Here is a 23259-nt window from a genome sequence, read left to right as displayed (position 1 = left end):
TGACACTGAAGCCATAACTGGTCTGCCCTGTTTGGAAGAAGCGTTGGATTTCTTCAGAGAATCTGGCTTGTTGCAGTTCGTCACTAACAAGGAGCACTGGAACGAAGAATTGCTGCTCCAATTCTATGTCACTCTTCATATTCATGGCTACAACAGGGATCTGAAGACTTGGGTCCTTGAGTGGATGACAGACAATGTTCATCACGAAGCCAAAGCCTTTGATATCATTGAGCTCACTGGCCTGCCCACTCCAGGTGATCTTTATGAACCTAGTTGTCAGCTTCACAGTGCTGCTATGGGAAGCATTTTTCACAAGCCTGAACCCAACATGAGTCAGATGCTTAGCATGATGAAGCCTTTGCCTCCAGATGCTGAATATCCTAAGGAGTTCTTTGTTGAAGACCTTGAGTATCTGCCACGTGTTGGGGAACGTAGCACAAATTCAAAATTTTCCTACGTGTCACCAAGATCTATCTATGGAGTCATCCAGCAATGAGGGAGGAGTGGATCTACATACCCTTGTAGATCGCGCGCGGAAGCGTTCAAGAGAACGGGGTTGATGGAGTCGTACTCGTCGTGATCCAAATCACCGATGATCCTAGCGCCGAATGGACGGCACCTCCACGTTCAACACACGTACGGAGCAGCGACGTCTCCTCCTTCTTGATCCAGCAAGGGGAAGGAGAGGTTGATGGAGATCCAGCAGCACGACGGCGTGGTGGTGGAAGTAGCGGGATTCCAACAGAGCTTCGCCAAGCGCTGCGGGAGGAGGGAGATGTGTCGTGGGAGGGAGAGGGAGGCGCCAGGGCTTAGGTATGGTTGCCCTCCCTCCCTCCCACTATATATAGGGCCAAGGGAGAGGGGGAGGGCGCAGCCTTGCCCCTTCCTCCAAGGAAGGGTGCGGCCAAGGGGGGGAGGAGTCCATCCTCCCCAAGGCACCTCGGAGGTGCCTTCCCCCTTTAGGACTCTCCCCTCCTATTGTCCCTTTGGCGCATGGGCCTCTAGGGGCTGGTGCCCTTGGCCCATGTAGGCCAAGGCGCACCCCCTACAGCCCATGTGGCCCCCGGGGGCAGGTGGCCCCACCCGGTGGACCCCCGGGACCCTTCCGGTGGTCCCGGTACAATACCGATGACCCCAAAACTTGTCCCGATGCCCGAAATAGCACTTCCAATATATAATTCTTTACCTCCGGACCATTCCGGAACTCCTCGTGACGTCCGGGATCTCATCCGGGACTCCGAACAACTTTCGGGTTACCGCATACTAATATCTCTATAACCCTAGCGTCACCAAACCTTAAGTGTGTAGACCCCACGGGTTCGGGAGACATGCAGACATGACCGAGATGACTTTCCGGTCAATAACCAAAAGTGGGATCTGGATACCCATGTCGGCTCCCACATGTTCCATGATGATCTCATCGGATGAACTACGATGTCAAGGACTTAATCAATCCCGTATACAATTCCCTTTGTCTAGCGGTACGATACTTGCCCGAGATTCGATCGTTGGTATCCCGATACCTTGTTCAATCTCGTTACCGGCAAGTCTCTTTACTCGTTCCGTAACACATCATCTCGTGATCAACTCCTTGATCACATTGTGCACATTATGATGATGTCCTACCGAGTGGGCCCAGAGATACCTCTCCGTTTACACGGAGTGACAAATCCCAGTCTCGATTCGTGCCAACCCAACAGACACTTTTGGAGATACCTGTAGTGTACCTTTATAGCCACCCAGTTATGTTGTGACGTTTGGCACACCCAAAGCACTCCTACGGTATCCAGGAGTTGCACAATCTCATGGTCTAAGGAAATGATACTTGACATTAGAAAAGTTTTAGCATACGAACTACACGATCTAGTGCTATGCTTAGGATTGGGTCTTGTCCATCACATCATTCTCCTAATGATGTGATCCCGTTATCAACGACATCCAATGTCCATGGTCAGGAAACCGTAACCATCTATTGATCAACGAGCTAGTCAACTAGAGGCTTACTAGGGACATGGTGTTGTCTATGTATCCACACATGTATCTTAGTTTCCTATCAATACAATTCTAGCATGGATAATAAACGATTATCATGAACAAGGAAATATAATAATAATCAATTTATTATTGCCTCTAGGGCATATTTCCAACAGTCCCCCACTTGCACTAGAGTCAATAATCCAGTTCACATCGCTATGTGACTAACACTCAAGGTCACATCCCCATGTGACTAACACCCAAAGAGTTTACTAGAGTCAATAATCTAGTTCACATTACCATGTGATTAACACTCGATGAGATCTAGGTTTGATCATGTTATGCTTGTGAGAGAGGTTATAGTCAACGGGTCTGAAACATTCAGATCCGTATGTACTTTGCAAATTTCTATGACATCTTCTAGATGCAGCTACCACGCTCTATTTGGAGCCATTTCAAATAACTGTTCTACTTGGAGCTATTCTAAATTGTTGCTCCATTATACATATCCGGTATCTCTACTCAGAGCTATCCGGATAGGTGTTAAGCTTGCATCGACGTAACCCTTTACGACGAACTCTTCTACCACCTCCATAATCAAGAAAATTTCTTAGTCCACTAGTTACTAAGGATAACTTTGACCGCTGCCTTGTCGAGCTTTAAGTCTTAACTTCATACCTTACCACTCAGGCAAGAACTCCTTCTTTGACTGATCCATCTTGAACACCTTCAAGATCATGTCAAGGTATGTGCTCATTTGAAAGTACCATTAAGCGTTTTGATCTATCCTCATAGATCTTGATGCTCAATGTTCAAGTAGCTTAATCCAGACCTTCCATTGAAAAACACTTTCAAATAACCCTATATGCTTTCCAGAAATCCTACGTCATTTCTGATCCATAATATGTCAACAACATATATTTATCAGAAATTCTATAGTTCTCCCACTCACTTCTTTGGAAATACAAGTTTCTCATAAACTTTGTATAAACCCAAAATCTTTGATCATCATTAAAGCATACATTCCAACTCCGAGATGCTTACTCCAATCCCTAGAAGGATTGTTGGAGCTTTGCATACTTATTAGCATCTTTCAGGATTGACAAAACCTTCCGGTTGTATCACATACAACCTTTCCTCAAAAATCGTCGAGGAAACAATGTTTTGACATCCTATCTGCAAGATTTCATAAATGATGCAGTAATTGCTAATATAATTCCAACAGACTCTTAGCATCGCTACGAGTGAGAAAGTCTCATCGTAGTCAACTCCTTGAACTTGTCGGAAAACATCTTAATGACAAGTCGAGCTTTCTTAATGGTGATACTTACCATCATTGTCCGTCTTCCTTTTAAAATCCATCTGCACTCAACAGCCTTACAACCATCGAGCTGTTCTGCCAAAGTCTACACTTTGTTTTCATACATGGATCCTCTCTCGGATTTTATGGCCTCGAGCCATTTATCGGAATCCGGGCCCACCATCGCTTCTCCATAGCTTGTAGGCTCATTGTTGTCTAGCAACATGACTTCCAAGACAGGATTACGTACCACTCTGAAGTAGTACGCATCCTTGTCATCCCACGAGGTTTGGTAGTGACTTGATCTGAAGTTTCATGATCACTACCATAAGCTTCCACTTCAATTGTTGTAGGTGCCACAGGAACAACTTCCTGTGCCCTGCCACACACTAGTTGAAGAGACGGTTCAATAACCTCATCAAGTCTCCACCATCCTCCCACTCAATTCTTTCGAGAGAAACTTTTCCTCGAGAAAGGACCCGATTCCAGAAACAATCCCTTATTGCTTTCGGATCTGAGACAGGAGGTATACCCAACTATTTTGGGTGTCCTATGAAGATGCATTTATCCGCTTTGGGTACGAGCTTATCAGCCTGAAACTTTTTCACATAAGCATCGCAGCCCCAAACTTTTAAGAAATGACAGCTTAGGTTTCTCTAAACCATAGTTCATACGGTGTCATCTCATCCGAATTACGTGGTGCCCTATTTAAAGTGAATGTGGTTGTCTCTAATGCCTAACCCATAACTATCATGGTAATTCGATAAGAGACATCATGGTATGCATCATATCCAATAGGGTGCAGTTATGATGTTCGGACACACCATCACACTATGGTGTTCCAGGCTGTATTAGTTGTGAAACAATTTCCACAATGTCTTAATTCTATGCCAAACTCGTAATTCAGATATTCATCTCTATGATCATATCATAGATCTTTTATCCTCTTGTCACGACGATCTTTCAACTTCACCCTGAAAATACTTGAACCTTTCAATAATTCAGACTCGTGATTCATCAAGTAAATATACTCAACATCTACTCAAATCATCTGTGAAGTAAGAACATAACGATATCCACTACACGCCTCAGCACTCATTGGACTGCACACATCAAAATGTATTACTTCCAACAAGTTGCTTTCTAGTTCCATTTTACTGAAACCGAGGCTTTCAGTCATCTTGCCCATGTGGTATGATTTGCATGTCTCAAGTGATTCAAAATCAAGTGAGTTCAAATGATCCATTTGTATAGAGTTTCTTCATGCATATCTACCAACAAACATGGTTCGCATGTCTCAATCCTTTCAAAAATGAGTGAGTCCAAAGATCCATCAACATGGAGCTTCTTCATGCGTTTTATACCGATATGACTTAAGTGGCAGTGCCACAAGTAGGTGGTACTATCATTACTATCCTATATCTTTTGGCATGAACATGTGTATCACTACGATCGAGATTCAATGAACCATTCATTTTATGTGCAAGACCATTGAAGGTATTATTAAAAAAAAGAGTAACCATTATTCTCCTTAAAGAATAACCGTATTGCGATAAACATAATCCAATCATGTCTATGCTCAACGCAAAAACCAAATAACAATTATTTAGGTTTAACACCAATCTCGATGGTAGAGGGAGCATGCGATGCTTGATCACATCAACCTTGGAAACACTTCCAACACATATCGTCATCTCACCTTTAGCTAGTCTCCGTTTATTCCATAGCCTTTTATTTCGAGTTACCAACACTTAGTAACCGAACCAGTATGTAATACCCTGGTGCTACTAGGAGTACTAGTAAAGTACACATTAACACAATGTATATCCAATATACTTCTATCGACCTTGCCAGCCTTCTCATCTACCAAGTATCTAGGGTAATTCTGCTCTAGTGGTTGTTCCCCTTATTACAGAAGCACTTAGTCTCGGGTTTGGGCTCAACCTTGGGTTTCTTCACTATAGCAGTAGCTGATTTGCCGTTTCATGAAGTTTCCCTTCTTGTCCTTGCCCTTCTTGAAACTAGTGGTTTCACCAACCATCAACAATTGATGCTCCTTCTTGATTTCTACTTTTGCGGTGTCAAACATCGCGAGTTGCTCAAGGATCATCATGTCTATCCCTGATATGTTATAGTTCATCACGAAGCTCTAATAGCTTGGTGACAGTGACTATGGAGAACCATCACTGTCTCATCTGGAAGATTAACTCCCACTCGATTCAAGCGATTGTAGTACTCAGACAATCTGAGCACATGCTCAATGATTGAGATTTTCTCCCTTAGTTTGCAGGCTAAGAAAATCGTCGGAGGTCTTATACCTCTTGACGTGGGCACGAGCCTGAAATCCCAATTTCAGCCCTCGAAACATCTCATATGTTTCGCGACGTTTCAAAACGTCTTTGGTGCCTCAATTCTAAACCATTTAGCATTACGTACTGAACTATCATGTACTTATCAAAATGTGTATGTCAGATGTTCGCAACATCAACAGACGACATTCGAGGTTCAGCACACTGAGCGGTGCATTAAGGACATAAGCCTTCTATGAAGAAATGAGGACAATCCTCAGTTTACGGACCTAGTCCGCATAATTGCTACTATCAACTTTCAACTAAATTTTCTCTAGGAACATATCTAAACAGTAGAACTGAAGCGCGAGCTACAACATAATTTGCGAAGACCTTTTGACTATGTTCAGGATAATTAAGTTCATCTTATGAACTCCCACTCAGATAGACATCCCTCTAGTCATCTAAGTGATTACATGATCCGAGTCAACTAGGCCGTGTCCGATCATCACGTGAGACGGACTAGTCAACATCGGTGAACATCTTCATGTTGATCGTATCTACCATACGACTCATGCTCGACCTTTCGGTCTCTTGTGTTCCGAGGCCATGTCTGTACACATGCTAGGCTCGTCAAGTCAACCTAAGTGTTTCGCATGTGTAAATCTGTCTTACACCCGTTGTATGTGAACGTTAGAATCTATCACACCCGACCATCACGTGGTGCTTCGAAACAATGAACTGTCGCAACGGTGCACAGTTAGGGGGAACACTTTCTTGAAATTTTTAATGAGGGATCATCTTATTTACTACCGTCATTCTAAGTAAACAAGATGTATAAACATGATAAACATCACATGCAATCAAATAATAGTGACATGATATGGCCAATATCATATAGCTCCTTTGATCTCCATCTTGGGGCTCCATGATCATCTTGTCACCGGCATGACACCATGATCTCCATCATCATGATCTCCATCATCGTGTCTCCATGAAGTTGTCACGTCATCTATTACTTCTACTACTACAGCTAACGGTTAGCAATAAAGTAAAGTAATTACATGACGTTTATGTTGACACGCAGGTCATAAATAAATTAAGACAACTCCTATGGCTCCTGCCGGTTGTCATACTCATCGACATGCAAGTCGTGATTCCTATTACAAGAACATGATCAATCTCATACATCACATATATCATTCATCACATCCTTTTGGCCATATCACATCACATAGTATACCCTGCAAAAACAAGTTAGACGTCCTCTAATTGTTGTTTGCATGTTTTACGTGGCTGCTATGGGTTTCTAGCAAGAACGTTTCTTACCTACGCAAAAACCACAACGTGATATGCCAATTGCTATTTACCCTTCATAAGGACCCTTTTCATCGAATCCGATCCGAGTAAAGTGGGAGAGACAGACACCCGCCAGCCACCTAATGCAACTAGTGCATGTCAGTCGGTGGAACCGGTCTCACGTAAGAGTACGTGTAAGGTCGGTCCGGGCCGCTTCATCCCACGATGCCGCCGAATCACGATAAGACTAGTAACGGCAAGATAATTGACAATATCGACGCCCACAACTACTTTGTGTTCTACTCGTGCATAGTAACTACGCATAGACCTAGCTCATGATGCCACTGTTGGGGAACGTAGCACAAATTCAAAATTTTCCTACGTGTCACCAAGATCTATCTATGGAGTCATCTAGCAATGAGGGAGGAGTGGATCTACATACCCTTGTAGATCGCGCGCGGAAGCGTTCAAGAGAACGGGGTTGATGGAGTCGTACTCGTCGTGATCCAAATCACCGATGATCCTAGCGCCGAACGGACGGCACCTCCGCGTTCAACACGCGTACGGAGCAGCGACGTCTCCTCCTTCTTGATCCAGCAAGGGGAAGGAGAGGTTGATGGAGATCCAGCAGCACGACGGCGTGGTGGTGGAAGTAGCGGGATTCCAACAGAGCTTCGCCAAGCGCTGCGGGAGGAGGGAGATGTGTCGTGGGAGGGAGAGGGAGGCGCCAGGGCTTAGGTATGGTTGCCCTCCCTCCCTCCCACTATATATAGGGCCAAGGGAGAGGGGGAGGGCGCAGCCTTGCCCCTTCCTCCAAGGAAGGGTGCGGCCAAGGGGGGGAGGAGTCCATCCTCCCCAAGGCACCTCGGAGGTGCCTTCCCCCTTTAGGACTCTCCCCTCCTATTGTCCCTTTGGCGCATGGGCCTCTAGGGGCTGGTGCCCTTGGCCCATGTAGGCCAAGGCACACCCCCTACAGCCCATGTGGCCCCCGGGGGCAGGTGGCCCCACCCGGTGGACCCCCGGGACCCTTCCGGTGGTCCCGGTACAATACCGATGACCCCGAAACTTGTCCCGATGCCCGAAATAGCACTTCCTATATATAATTCTTTACCTCCGGACCATTCCGGAACTCCTCGTGACGTCTAGGATCTCATCCGAGACTCTGAACAACTTTCGGGTTACCGCATACTAATATCTCTATAACCCTAGCGTCACCGAACCTTAAGTGTGTAGACCCTACGGGTTCGGGAGACATGCAGACATGACCGAGATGACTTTCCGGTCAATAACCAACAGCGGGATCTGGATACCCATGTTGGCTCCCACATGTTCCACGATGATCTCATCGGATGAACCACGATGTCAAGGACTTAATCAATCCTGTATACAATTCCCTTTGTCTAGCGGTACGATACTTGCCCGAGATTCGATCGCCGGTATCCCGATACCTTGTTCAATCTCGTTACCGGCAAGTCTCTTTACTCGTTCCGTAACACATCATCCCGTGATCAACTCCTTGATCACATTGTGCACATTATGATGATGTCCTACCGAGTGGGCCCAGAGATACCTCTCCGTTTACACGGAGTGACAAATCCCAGTCTCGATTCGTGCCAACCCAACAGACACTTTTGGAGATACCTGTAGTGTACCTTTATAGCCACCCAGTTACGTTGTGATGTTTGGCACACCCAAAGCACTCCTACGGTATCCGAGAGTTGCACAATCTCATGGTCTAAGGAAATGATACTTGACATTAGAAAAGCTTTAGCATACGAACTACATGATCTAGTGTTATGCTTAGGATTGGGTCTTGTCCATCACATCATTCTCCTAATGATGTGATCCTGTTATCAACGACATCCAATGTCCATGGTCAGGAAACCGTAACCATCTATTGATCAACGAGCTAGTCAACTAGAGGCTTACTAGGGACATGGTGTTGTCTATGTATCCACACATGTATCTTAGTTTCCTATCAATACAATTCTAGCATGGATAATAAACGATTATCATGAACAAGGAAATATAATAATAATCAATTTATTATTGCCTCTAGGGCATATTTCCAACACCACGCACTATCTATCACATTATAAGGCAAACTCTTTGGCCCATCAAAGGACATTCTCCACATGCACAGCTGGAAGGTGCAATGAAGACTTTGATCTTCCATATTCTTCACGGCAAAAGCTTCAATGCACAAGACTTCTTCATCTGCCAACTTGCTGCATCAGGATTTGATCTCTTTGGCTTGAAGTTTTACGCTCCATGGATTATGTGTCTGATCAAACTACACTCAGCTGTCACCTATCAGCCCTCTGCTCGCAATCATCGAATTTTTCTGCCTCACGTCGATATGTCAGTTGAAGCCATCTATCCAGAGCCTGCCAAGGAGCCCCTTAGTCTTCAGAATGCTGATAAGCAAAGTTTCTCACAACACATTGAAGGCGACCCAGCAGTCACTCGTGTTTATCCTCTGGCTGGTACTACCCGTGCACCTCATCGTGCCCTCACTGAAGCCACTGAAAGCACCATTGCACAACGGCCCAAGAAGCGATCTCGTGTTCTCAATGACCGAGAGCTTCTGGTTGCCCTTCATCAGAAACAGGATAAGCATCATGACTGGCTGAAGCGCCAAATGCAAAGCCTCTTGGTGGACGTAAACATGATTCGCAACCTTGCCACCAAGAATGCCTTTGTCGCCCATGAAACTTGTCGGCGTACATGGAAAGGGCTGATGCTTATGTGTTCTGAAGATGATCTTCAAGATGATGGTTTCTCTGAACGCTTCAAGTTTGACTCAACACCTCCGAGAAGGACTGTGCTGCGGCGTACTCCGTCTCTTGAAGACTCTGAGTTCTCCTCCTCTGCTGCAACAGTGAATGCACGTGTCATCGATGATGAAGATGATGCTACTTCACCACCTTCAGCGCGAATCACCACTGCACCGAGTTCGTCTGCACCGCCAACCAACTCCTACGACCATGCTGCTTCACCAGCTCCTCATGGGAACGAGTAGGTGCTCTATGTCTTCGAACCTTTTTGGTCCTTACTGACAAAAGGGGAAAAGCATATGAGTTTGATAGTCTTCAAGCGGGTCCATATGGGCGGTGGTTTTATATTTTGCCTAGTGTTTACAACTCTCGCGTTTTGATACATTTGGTTCTTTGAGTTGTAACACTCAAACTCGATGGTCGTCTGCTACTGATTTGCTATTCTATGATGCGATGATAAATACCGCATGTGCGATGATAACTTCCGCACTTAGGTCATTCTGCAGACGTCCATTTTTCATTATGCATGTCATTATCTTCACATACCTTTCATGCATGATGAATTGTCGTCATAAGTTGAAGAGGATCTCCACAAGTACAACCTGCCCTGTGCATTTGCATTCCAAAAGCAAATTACTTATATGCACATCTTCAGGGGGAGCCTTTGCCACTTATGAAGACAATATCTAAATCCTTTACATTTCACATAATTTTATCCCCGTTGAAAACTTCAACCAGTTTGTCATCAATCACCAAAAATGGGGAGATTGTAAGTGCATCTAGTGCCACCCCTAGTTGGTTTTCGAGTATTGGCGACAAACCTGGTTGAGGGACTAATGTGTTTGTGAGAATTGTAGGATAACTCAGGTTGTAGTCCCTCAATGATTCGGATTTCCTACCAGAGATGACCCCTAAAAATGTATGAAGACATTGAAGTCAAAGGTGGTATGTGAAGACATTCACATACAGACTATGACAAGAGAAGACATTGTGTGAAGACTGTGGAGCGCGAAGACTTAGATGTTTCGTCGTTCTTTTTCTACTTTGTTGAGTCATAGGAACCACCGTACTGTTAAGTGGGGTCCAAGAGAACCAGTCAGAATGACTGAAGTGATGCTTAACCGAAATCCTATGTTTTCGAGTGAAGACAGTGACAGCAAATCATATCCAGAGTTGGATAAGTCAGCTTTGCTTGTAGCCCAAGTAAAGTTGCCGTGTGTGTTTGAAATCTGACCGTTGGAACACATGTCAGTTCCTTAGTGACCAAGGGTCATTTCGGACAAATCAGGTCATGTTGCCTAGTGGCTATAAATAGACCACCCCCTACAACCATAAACGATTGGCTACTCAGAGTTACTGTACGACTTTTGTCGTTTGAGAGCAACCCACCTCGAAGCCTTTGAGAGAGAATTCCTTGCAAGGATAAAAGCCCAAACCACCCAGAGCAACCCACCCAGAGCCAAAGAGAATTCCTTGCGGCGGTGGAGGGCCGGTAGCACTGGCGGCGGCGGCAAGAAACCCTAGCCCATCGCTCGGGACGAGGGGATTTTCCCTCGAGGAGTTTTTGTTGTCGATGGTATGAGGAGATTTTTCTTATCGGCAACGAATCGTTTTCACTAGGGAGTGGCAAAGGTGGGTAAATAACCCTCAACTCTCAGGTAAGTTAGCAAAATGGTCTGCTGAGAAGCTGGACAAGTTGGGGTATGTGGGCTGCGGGATTTGCACTAGAAGAAGTTGCAACTTCTTACGAATCTACTTTCCTGGGAACACCCTTTGGTACAGATTATAGCTTTTGGGCCTAGAAGTTGGAAGTTGAAGTCCAACCGAACACAGCCTAAGGCTGTGTTTGGTTGAGCTGCAGATTCTGTAAAAGCTACTGTGAGCTGTGAGCTGTGAAAAAGCTGGAAGTCGTTTGGCTGAAACAGCTGTGAAACTGCATATTTGACTGTGAATTGTCTGTAATGACCCTGGACAATAATTCAATATTTTTATGTGCAACTTGACCATAAAATAGTGATATATACATTGGTAGGCAATAGAACGACCGTTTTGCAAAGAAAAATTATGAAAATTTAGATGATTCACAGCTAACACATACAAATTCAACGATTATACTTTCAAGTTGCATACTACATATTATATATAAATAGATATTGAGCCCATAATTATATTACAAAAGGCATGCACCACAGAATATACATATGGTTCGCATGATGATGACCTCCATCAAGATAGCTAACCTATGTTGCTATCGCAAGACAAGCATCGGCTATCCTACTACGAATAGTATTCATGGTATCTTCGTTCTCCTCCTCTTCAACGGGATCCGCTTGTGTTGGTGCTACTTCCCATCGTAGCACTGGAGGTACATACTCATCATCGGCATCACATTTATCAAAAAATTTATCACTCAACTTGCTATCACGAATGAAGTTGTGCAATGCCATGCAAGCAATGATGATATGCTTTTGCATACGAGGTGAGAAACTTGGGACCCCTTACAACACAAGCAAATATGATTGTATAAGCAAATAAGGTTCACAACACAAGCAAATACGGTTCACAACATAAGAAAATAAGTTTCTACACCGAAAGCAAATGTAGTTCTACAACATGAGTACATATGGTTCACAACACGTGCTTCAACATCTACTTCTGATGCTCCCTCTCCAGATAATCAAGCCTCCCTTCTTTTGTTTCAAGAAGACTGAAGATTTCCCTAAAGTCAGGCTTCACTATAAGAGTGAGGGTTGTGTGCATGAGAGCAGTTTTTTCTTTCACACCACAATCTTTCACCAACTTCATAACCTCTGAAATGGTAGGGACAAGGTTGGTTGGAGGAGGAGCCGATGATGCCTCAACACTAGAGGTTATCTTCTCCACTCCACTTTCTATCTTCTCACATGTCTACTTATACAATCGTAAGAAGGGACTCTTCTCTTCCTTCTCCTCATTTTTTATTAAATGTTGCTTGCGCTTCTTGCTTGCTTTTGGTTTCTTCAGAGATGCCAACTTCATTTCATCACTATCATCGGGTTTCTTCAAAGGAACCGCATTATCATCACTTGATTCATCAAAAGATATATCTCCAGCAGAAGAAGCACTAGCCCCTGTGACATGTACTTTGTGAAATATGACATGTAAATCTTCAAGGTGCTTCGGACCCTCTCGTTTGAACTTCAAATGATTGCATTTCTTTCCCGCCCTCTCTTGGCATCTCTGAAAATGAAAGTAGAAATCAGGTAATGCAATCATTGAAAAGCATGCCAAATAAAAAAAGTTGCTACACTTACCACAACATGTTCATCCCACCATTCTTGAGGGCAAACAACGATTCTCTTTGCATCATCCCATCCAAGCCCGGTTGCTTCATTTTTCAACTCCATGAAAAACACATAGTATTTTTTATTGCATCCCATTTATTCTTGAAATTATCCTTGGGATACTTCTTTCCCATTCTTGCTTCCCATTTCTTGATAACATTGTCCCAGCCCTTCTTAGTAAAATAACCTAAGGGCCTATTCCCATTTCAACCTCTTCTCTGAATATTTCTATGACTTTCTTCAGACATGCATCATCCCACACCGCTTTTTCAGTCATTCTTCAATCAAGCAAAATAATTTTAATACCCTGCCACATGTATAATAGTTGTACAATATGTAAACATCTTCCAATTTATCCATAGCAGAACATAGCAAGCAATCAATGTCAACTAAATTCACGTTAGAAAGGTACTACATAGGCTCCATTCACAACAGAAGCACAAGCAACCTGTACTAGCAAGAAATCTGTACTATCAGTCAATATGTACACAATTTATCCCAAATACACCACCTACTAGCAAGCAATCTGTACTCAGGGATGGAAGAGGAGGAAGGCGGGAGTAAGGACGGAGGCTACCTCGCCGTGGAGGGCTGTGCAGCTCCGGTCAACGGCGCCGGACGACCGGCGAGGAAGGGCCACTGGGCGGGCGGCGTACTGCTCAGGGGCGGACGGATACGTAGGGGGCTTAGCTCGGGCGGCGGTGGAGAGCCTGCAGCACTGAAGGCGGCGCTGGCAGCGGCGGTGGAGGGCCGGTAGCGCTGGCAGCGGCGGCTAGAAACCCTAGCCCGTCGCTCGGGACGAGGGGATTTTTCCCTCGAGGAGTTTTTGCTGTCGATGGTACGAGGAGATTTTTCTTTTCGGCAGTGAATTGTTTTCACTAGGGAGTGGCAAAGGTGGGTAAATAACCCTCAACTCTTAGGTAAGTTAGCAAAACGGTCTGCTGAGAAGCTGGACAAGTTGGGGTATGTGGGCTGCGGGATTTGCACTAGAAGAAGTTGCAACTTCTTACGAATCTGCTTTCATGGGAACACCCTTTGGTACAGATTATAGCTTTTGGGCCTAGAAGTTGGAAGTTGAAGTCCAACCAAACACAGCCTAAGGCTGTGTTTGGTTGAGCTGTAGATTCTGTAAAAGCTGCTGTGAGCTGTGAGCTGTGAAAAAGATGCTGTGAACTTCCAGCTGTGGAAAAGCTGGAAGTCGTTTGGCTGAAACAACTGTGAAACTGCAGATTTGACTGTGAATTGTCTGTAATGACCCTGGACAATAATTCAATATTTTTAATGTGTAACTTGATCGTAAAATAGTGATATATACATTGGTAGGCAATAGAACGACCGTTTTGCAAAGAAAAATTATGACAATTTAAATGATTCACAGCTAACACATACGAATTCAATGATTATACTTCCAAGTTGCATACTACATATTATATATAAATAGATAATGACCCCATAATTATATTACAAAAGGCATGCACCATATAATATACATATGGTTCGCATGATTGTGACCTCCATCAAGATAGCTAACCTATGTTGCTATCGCAAGACAACCATCGGCTATCCTACTACGAATAGTATCCATGGTATCTTCGTTCTCCTCCTCTTCAACGGGATCCGCTTGTGTTGGTGCTACTTCCCGTCGTAGCACTGTAGGTACATACTCATCATCGGCATCACATTTATCAAAAAAATTATCACTCAACTTGCTATCACGAATGAAGTTGTGCAATGCCATGCAAGCAATGATGATATGCTTTTGCATACGAGGTGAGAAACTTGGGACCCCTTACAACACAAGCAAATATGATTGTATAAGCAAATAAGGTTCACAACACAAGCAAATACAGTTCACAACATAAGAAAATAAGTTTCTACACTGAAAGCAAATGTAGTTCTACAACACGAGTACATATGGTTCACAACACATGCTTCAACATCTACTTCTGATGCTCCCTCTCCAGATAATCAAGCCTCCCTTCTTTTGTTTCAAGAAGACTGAAGATTTCCCTAAAGTCAGGCTTCACTATAAGAGTGAGGGTTGTGTGCATGAGAGCAGTTTTTTCTTTCACACCACAATCTTTCACCAACTTCATAACCTCCGAAATGGTAGGGACAAGGTTGGTTGGAGGAGGAGCCGATGATGCTTCAACACTAGAGGTTATCTTCTTCACTCCACTTTCTATCTTCTCACATGTCTGCTTGTACAATCGTAAGAAGGGACTCTTCTCTTCCTTCTCCTCATTTTTTATTGAAGGTTGCTTGCGCTTCTTGCTTGCTTTTGGTTTCTTCAAAGATGCCAACTTCATTTCATCACTACCATCGGGTTTCTTCAAAGGAACCGCATTATCATCACTTGATTCATCAAAAGATATATCTCCAGCAGAAGAAGCACTAGCCCCTGTGACATGTACTTTGTGAAATATGACATGTAAATCTTCAAGGTGCTTCGGACCCTCTCGCTTGAACTTCAAATGATTGCATTTCTTTCCCGTCCTCTCTTGGCATCTCTGAAAATGAAAGTAGAAATCAGGTAATGCAATCATTGAAAAGCACGCCAAATAAAAAAAGTTGCTACACTTACCACAACATGTTCAACCCACCATTCTTGAGGGCAAACAACGGTTCTCTTTGCATCATCCCATCCAAGCCCGGTTGCTTCATTTTTCAACGCCATGAAAAACACATAGTCATTTTTTATTGCATCCCATTTATTCTTGAATTTATCCTTGGGATAGTTCTTTCCCATTCTTGCTTCCCATTTCTCGATAACATTGTCCCAGCCCTTCTTAGTAAAATAACCTAAGGGCCTATTCCCATTTTCAACCTCCTCTCTGAATATTTCTATGACTTTATTCAGACGTGCATCATCCCACACCCCTTTTTCAGTCATTCTTCAATCAAGCAAAATAATTTTAATACCCTACCACATGTATAATAGTTGTACAATATGTAAACATCTTCCAATTTATCCATAGCAGAACATAGCAAGCAATCAATGTCAACTAAATTCACGTTAGAAAGGTACTACAGAGGCTCCGTTCACAACAGAAGCACAAGCAACATGTACTAGCAAGCAATCTGTACACAATTTATCCCAAATACACCACCTACTAGCAAGCAATCTGTACTCAGGGATGGAAGTGGAGGAAGGCGGGAGTAAGGACGGAGGCTACCTCGCCATGGAGGGCTGCGCAGCTCCGGTCGACGGCGCCGGACGGCCGGCGAGGAAGGGCCACTGGGCGGGCGGCGTACTGCTCAGAGGCGGATGGATACGTAGGGGCTGTAGCTCGGGCGGCGGTGGAGAGCCTGCACCACTAAAGGCGGCGCTGGTGGCGGCGGTGGAGGGCCGGTAGCGCTGGCGGCGGCGGCTAGAAACCCTAGCCCGTCGCTCGGGATGAGGGGATTTTCCCTCAAGGAGTTTTTGCTGTCGATGGTACGAGGAGATTTTTCTTATCAGCAGCGAATCGTTTTCATTAGGGAGTGGCAAAGGTGGGTAAATAATCCTCAACTCTCAGGTAAGTTAGCAAAATGGTCAGCTGAGAAGCTGGACAAGTTGGGGTATGTGGGCTGCGGGATTTGCACTAGAAGAAGTTGCAACTTCTTACGAATCTGCTTTCCTGGGAACACCCTTTGGTACAGATTATAGCTTTTGGGCCTAGAAGTTGGAAGTTGAAGTCCAACCAAACATAGCCTAAGGCTGTGTTTGGTTGAGCTGCATATTCTGTAAAAGCTGCTGTGAGGTGTGAGCTGTGAAAAAGCTGCTGTGAACTTTCAGCTGTGGAAAAGCTGGAAGTCATTTGGCTAAAACAGCTGTGAAACTACAGATTTGATTGTGAATTGTCTGTAATGACCCTGGACAATAATTCAATATTTTTATGTGCAACTTGATCGTAAAATAGTGATATATACATTGGTAGGCAATAGAGCGACCGTTTAGATGATTCACAGCTAACACATACGAATTCAACGATTATACTTCCAAGTTGCATACTACATATTATATATAAATAGATATTGACCCCATAATTATATTACAAAAGGCATGCATCATATAATATACATATGGTTCGCATGATGATGACCTCCATCAAGATAGCTAACCTATGTTGCTATCGCAAGACAACCATCGGCTATCCTACTACGAATAGTATCCATGGTATCTTCGTTCTCCTCCTCTTCAACGGGATCCGCTTGTGTTGGTGCTACTTCCCGTCGTAGCACTGGAGGTACATACTCATCATCGGCATCACATTTATCAAAAAATTTATCACTCAACTTGCTATCACGAATGAAGTTGTGCAGTGCCATGCAAGCAATGATGATATGCTTTTGCATACGAGGTGAGAAACTTGGGACCCCTTACAACACAAGCAAATATGATTGTATAAGCATATAAGGTTCACAACACAAGCAAATACGGTTCACAACATAAGAAAATAAGTTTCTACACTGAAAGAAAATGTAGTTCTACAACATGAGTACATATGGTTCACAACACGTGCTTCAACATCTACTTCTGATGCTCCCTCGCCAGATAATCAAGCCTCCCTTCTTTTGTTTCAAGAAGACTGAAGATTTCCCTAAAGTCAGGCTTCACTATAAGAGTGAGGGTTGTGTGCATGAGAGCAGTTTTTTCTTTCACACCACAATCTTTCACCAACTTCATAACCTCCAAAATGGTAGGGACAAGGTTGGTTGGAGGAGGAGCCGATGATGCTTCAACACTAGAGGTTATCTTCTCCACTCCAGTTTCTATCTTCTCACATGTCTGCTTGTACAATCGTAAAAAGGGACTCTTCTCTTCCTTCTCCTCATTTTTATTGAAGGTTGCTTGCGCTTCTTGCTTGCTTTTGGTTTCTTCAAAGATGCCAACTTCATTTCATCACTATCATCGGGTTTCTTCAAAGGAACCGCATTATCATCACTTGATTCATCAGAAGATATATCTCCAGCACAAGAAGCACTAGCCCCTGTGACATGTACTTTGTGAAATATGACATGCAAATCTTCAAGGTGCTTCGGACCCTCTCATTTGAACTTCAAATGATTGCATTTCTTTCCCGTCCTCTCTTGGCATCTCTGAAAATGAAAGTAGAAATCAGGTAATGCAATCATTGAAAAGCATGGCAAATAAAAAAAGTTGCTACACTTACCACAACATGTTCATCCCACCATTCTTGAGGGCAAACAACGGTTCTCTTTGCATCATCCCATCCAAGCCCGGTTGCTTAATTTTTCAACTCCATGAAAAACACATAGTCATTTTTTATTGCATCCCATTTATTCTTGAATTTATCCTTGGGATACTTCTTTCCCATTCTTGCTTCCCATTTCTCGATAACATTGTCCCAGCCCTTCTTAGTAAAATAACCTAAGGGCCTATTCCCATTTTCATCCTCTTCTCTGAATATTTCTATGACTTTCTTCAGACGTGCATCATCCCACTCCGCTTTTTCAATCATTCTTCAATCAAGTAAAATAATTTTAATACCTTACCACATGTATAATAGTTGTACAATATGTAACATCTTCCAATTTATCCATAGTAGAACATAGCAAGCAATCAATGTCAACTAAATTCACGTTAGAAAGGTACTACATAGGCTCCATTCACAAGAGAAGCACAAGCAACCTGTACTAGCAAGCAATCTGTACTATCAGTCAATCTGTACACAATTTATCCCAAATACACCACCTACTAGCAAGCAATCTATACTCAGGGATGGAAGAGGAGGAAGGCGGGAGTAAGGACGGAGGCTACCTCGCCGTGGAGGGCTGCGCAGCTCCGGTCGACGGCGCCGGACGGCCGGCGAGGAAGGGCCACTGGGCGGGCGGCGTACTGCTCAGAGGCGGATGGATACATAGGGGGCGTAGCTCGGGCGGCGGTGGAGAGCCTGCAGCACTGAAGGCGGCGCTGGCGGCGGCGGGGGAGGGCCAGTAGCATTGGCGGCGGCAGCTAGAAACCCTAGCCCGTCGCTCGGGACGAGGGGATTTTTCCCTCGAGGAGTTTTTGCTGTCGATGGTACGAGGTGATTTTTCTTATCGGCAGCGAATCGTTTTCACTAGGGAGTGGCAAAGGTGGGTAAATAACCCTCAACTCTCAGGTAAGTTAGCAAAACGGTCTGCTAAGAAGCTGGACAAGTTGGGGTATGTGGGCTGCGGGATTTGCACAAGAAGAAGTTGCAACTTCTTACGAATCTGCTTTCCTGGGAACACCCTTTGGTACAGATTATAGCTTTTGGGCCTAGAAGTTGGAAGTTGAAGTCCAACCAAACACAGTCTAAAGGAGGTCCACTTGTTCTGTTGTTCGTCAGACTATGAGTGCAGTGGTCATGCGGTCGTAATAGGAAGAAGGTGCACACACTTATGATCAAATTGAGTTGAGAGTGGATAATCCAAATTCCTCGACCATTGCAGTAAAATAAAAAATTCGCTAGGGAACACCATGGAGAAAGTTAGGGAGGTCCCGTGTCACCCTCAGGCACTGCTCTTTTATGTGGCAAGAAACTCGACTGAACTGAAAAACTTTTTTCAGTTGCCAGTGAAATAGCCAACGTGAGAAATTTAAGCCAAGCAATGTTATGTAGACCGTTAGCCTACGTTGTAGCATACGAGATATGAGATAGAGTAGCTCATGAACGGCTATGCTGGTAGCAGTGCGGGAGGCAACCAAAAAATCGATGAAGCATTGAACAAAGTCCACGTAATTTTGTATGAACAGACGTGACCGTGTACTGTTTCCCCGCGTCTATGTCTCGCTTGACGCGAGACAGTAGGACGTATCGCTTCAGGCAGCCGCCCCATTGGGCCGGCCCAGCGCGGACACAGGTTTTCAATGTTTTTTCTTTCACTTTTTCTTCCCATTTTTGCATTCTTTTTTGTTTTATTTTTTACTTTTCCTTGGAGTTAGAAATATTCGGAAAATATCCACTATAAAAAGCAATTTATCCATAAAAGTTAAAAGTGTTAATCATGTATTTAAAAAAATATTAAATGTGTACGAAAGATGTACAATGTGTATGGAAAAAGCAAAAAAAAGATTAAATTTTTTTAAAATATTAATTATGCATTTAAAAAAGTTAAATATTTATAGAAATTTCTTGTTGATGTATACAAAAAATATACAATGTGTATGAAAAAAGTAGACATAAAATATAAATGTTTTCAGAAATGTTAATCATGTATTTGGACAATGTTAAATGTGTATATAAAAGAATGTTAATCGTGTATTTGAAAAATATTATATATATATATATATATATATTCTGATGAAAAAAGTAGACATAAAATATGTTTTAGAAATAATGGTAATCACCTATCCACCGGTCACCCGCTTCTTTCTCCCATCTCCCTTCCTCTCTATACACGAGCTTGAGGGGCTCAGCCATGGCTGGCTACAGCCACAATTTTTTTTTCGACAAAAAGACAAGATCACTGCTTTCCATTGCTCTTAGAAGGAATAAAGGTTTACAAACTGCACGAGAAGTACAGGGGAGGGAGTTTAGGTCATATAGTTACATCAATCTGGTTATAAGGGTCGTTTGGCAATGTGCAGAACCTGCCTACGACCAACATCAATCCAATCCTTGGCCTCCACCTGAATTTTCAGAATTAGTGGCCCTGGGCTGCAAGAGGAATTTCTAAAAACTCCAGCATTATGTTCTTTCCATGTGTTCCACCACACCAGAGCGATAATGGATCTCCACGACTTAGCCTATTCCTTGGCCATTGTAGTAATTGAGCGCTGCTACCAGTTGATCAGGATTCGCCATTGGTGGCAATCAAACCCTGATGCATGTCCAGCTTAGGCTGTGAGCTTATTGTTTAGCTTTCCAAGATATTTTGATATGCAACTATTTCTCCTTATGTTGTCTAGTCTAAATTCTGAGTCGTAGAATCCTACTCCCTTCGTTCTTTTATGTAAGGTCATTTTCAGCCTTATAGACAATCTGCTGGAGATACTCTAAGGGTGCGTTTGGTTTATAGGAATTTTACAGGAAGCTTTATATTGTCTATCTGCCATATATTGGAAACATGCGCATGGGCCCAGGGAGACACAATATGCAGCCACTAGAGCATCTCTAGCCGATCCCTCAAAACCGGCTTACTCCCTCAAAACTGCCGCTTATATTTGAGAAGCCGCAGCCTGGTCTCAGGATAATTTCGACCCTTCTCCCCTGCGATGACCCTCTCCCACGCTCACTCCACGACCACGCTAGTGCCTCCCAAATCCACCCCGCAGCTCCTGCCGGCACCCCCGCCCACACCGCAGCAACCCTAATCCACCCCGCACCCTCCTTGCCGGTACCTCCTCTCTCTTTCAATCGGACGAAATGGGCAACGCCTATTCGGCGTCGCGGCAGAAGGGGCCACGCAGCCACCCTGAGCACCCATCGACACGCCCCACTCCTGATCCATTTCGGACCTGCCCTCTTCGCATAAGAGGAAGTACAACAACGTGCGGGGAGTGGCCGCGGAGGACTGGGTGTGCGAGATCGAGGATCGGTACATGGGGAAGCTGTACTGGATCAGCGGCTCACACTTACGACGTGATGGTGGTCTGCCTCCACGACAGTCGTGTGAAGATATTGACATCCATGATGTCCTGGAGCTCATCACCGTCGACTCCCCCCCCCCTAGTGGTTTCCCGCCACGAGGTGCGGGAGAATCGGGAGGCCTTCGAGCAAATCGAGGCCCCGCGCATCGATGAGGTGTACATGGTCTCGCTCCGAGTGAAACATCCAGAGCTCGTCGCCGAGGAGCTCAGGGTCTACGAGCTCTACAAGAAGACAACCGATGAGGCTGTGCTGTCCGGTGGGGAGGTCGATGATGAGGCCTGACCGCAAGTGATCGATCTTTCATCTAGCGACTCCGACTTCGGCTCTGGCATCGGTGAAGTGGATTGGGAGAAAATCATGGCTGGAGAAGATTAGTTTTATTTAGTTTAAATTTGAACCGAGTAGTTTATGTTCATGTTATACAGTGTATCGGATTGTGCTACCTTTGTGTTTGAATCCAGCGGTTCTATTTTGAGATGAATTTGTGAGATTTTTTTTGAAAGTTAAATTTAAGGGACCGTTTTTAACTCCTACATTTTGAGGAGTTAAGGTTTGAGGACCCGTTCGAGGGCCTAAATTTAAGGGACCGGTTAGAAATGATTTTATGAGTTGAAATTATTTGAAAATTGCTCGATAAACCAACAACAAGTAGCCAGATTACGTGGCTTGACGCTGAGACATAAAATCTGTCATTTCGACCACGGATTCCGAGTTACATAACGAGATATTCAGAATCGGAAGACAACATGCGCTGCATGCCTCGATCGAACATCGAAGCCGATATTGATTTCGGTTGCGTTTTATTCTTGCCGGTACTACTGATTTCCCATGCATATTTATTCGCCGCAACGATCGTAGGCATATGCAGCAGCATGCGGTGATCCCGTGCGTGATCAGTCCTGGCAGCCGACGAACTCGTAGTCGACGACGAGGTGGCCGTTGGCCACGCCGCCTCCGTCGGTGTCGATCTGCCGGAACACGGTGACGTCAAGGTCGAGCCCGCCGTTGTCGCACTGGTCCACCACCCTCGCCACCGTCCGCGCCCCCGTCGCCCTGTTCGTCACCTGATGACATGGCAGTGTCCCGCCGATCAAACAACACGCGATCCGTAGCAAGATACACATTTCCTTATACAGATCATCCATCGACGGAGATAGGGACGCGTATGATTATGTACCTGGAGGCAGCGGCCGCAGGACGGCTGGCCGTGCGCGCCGGCGGGGCCGCAGAACGCCGTCCAACCGTACCTCTGCCGCCACGCCAGCGGCATGTCGGCGTCCCACGGTCGCGCAGAAGACGCTGGCGACTCGCAGGTCCCAGTTGATCTTCTCTGGGTTGTACAGGTTGTACGTCGCCGCCACGCCGCTCGCCTGCTGCGCCGCCGCGCCGTTGGCGGACAGGCAGACCACGACCAATGCCACGAGAACCAGCACCGACACCGACATTCTTGCGCCGGCGGCGACCACCATTGCCATACCTCTTTCTAGCTAGTTATTAGCGCCTAATTGGCCAATCAGCTGCTGCTAATGAGTAGTAGTGTATTGCTCAGTTGTGACTGGCCATATTTATTGACCCTGATTCTGACACCAGCTTCAAGCAGGACGATTGTAATCATCGCCTTCCCTTAATCAGAATTTTTAATCACAGTAAGCACCTGGAGCATATGTATCAAGTTAGTAGTTTATTCAATGAGGCATAAGAGGTTACACAAACTATGCTTTGGTCACTTAAACTCTT

The 23259-nt window shown here is 44.6% G+C and overlaps 1 pseudogene; it reads right to left on the bottom strand.

Moving 5' to 3' along the window:
- Positions 1-22415: 22415 nt before the first annotated feature.
- Positions 22416-22967, bottom strand: LOC123131066 (pathogenesis-related protein PR-4-like; annotated as a pseudogene).
- Positions 22968-23259: the final 292 nt, after the last annotated feature.

Source organism: Triticum aestivum, chromosome 6A (genome assembly GCF_018294505.1).
Source record: "Triticum aestivum cultivar Chinese Spring chromosome 6A, IWGSC CS RefSeq v2.1, whole genome shotgun sequence".
Taxonomy (NCBI): domain Eukaryota; kingdom Viridiplantae; phylum Streptophyta; class Magnoliopsida; order Poales; family Poaceae; genus Triticum; species Triticum aestivum.
This window is presented reverse-complemented; position numbering and strand designations above follow the sequence as displayed.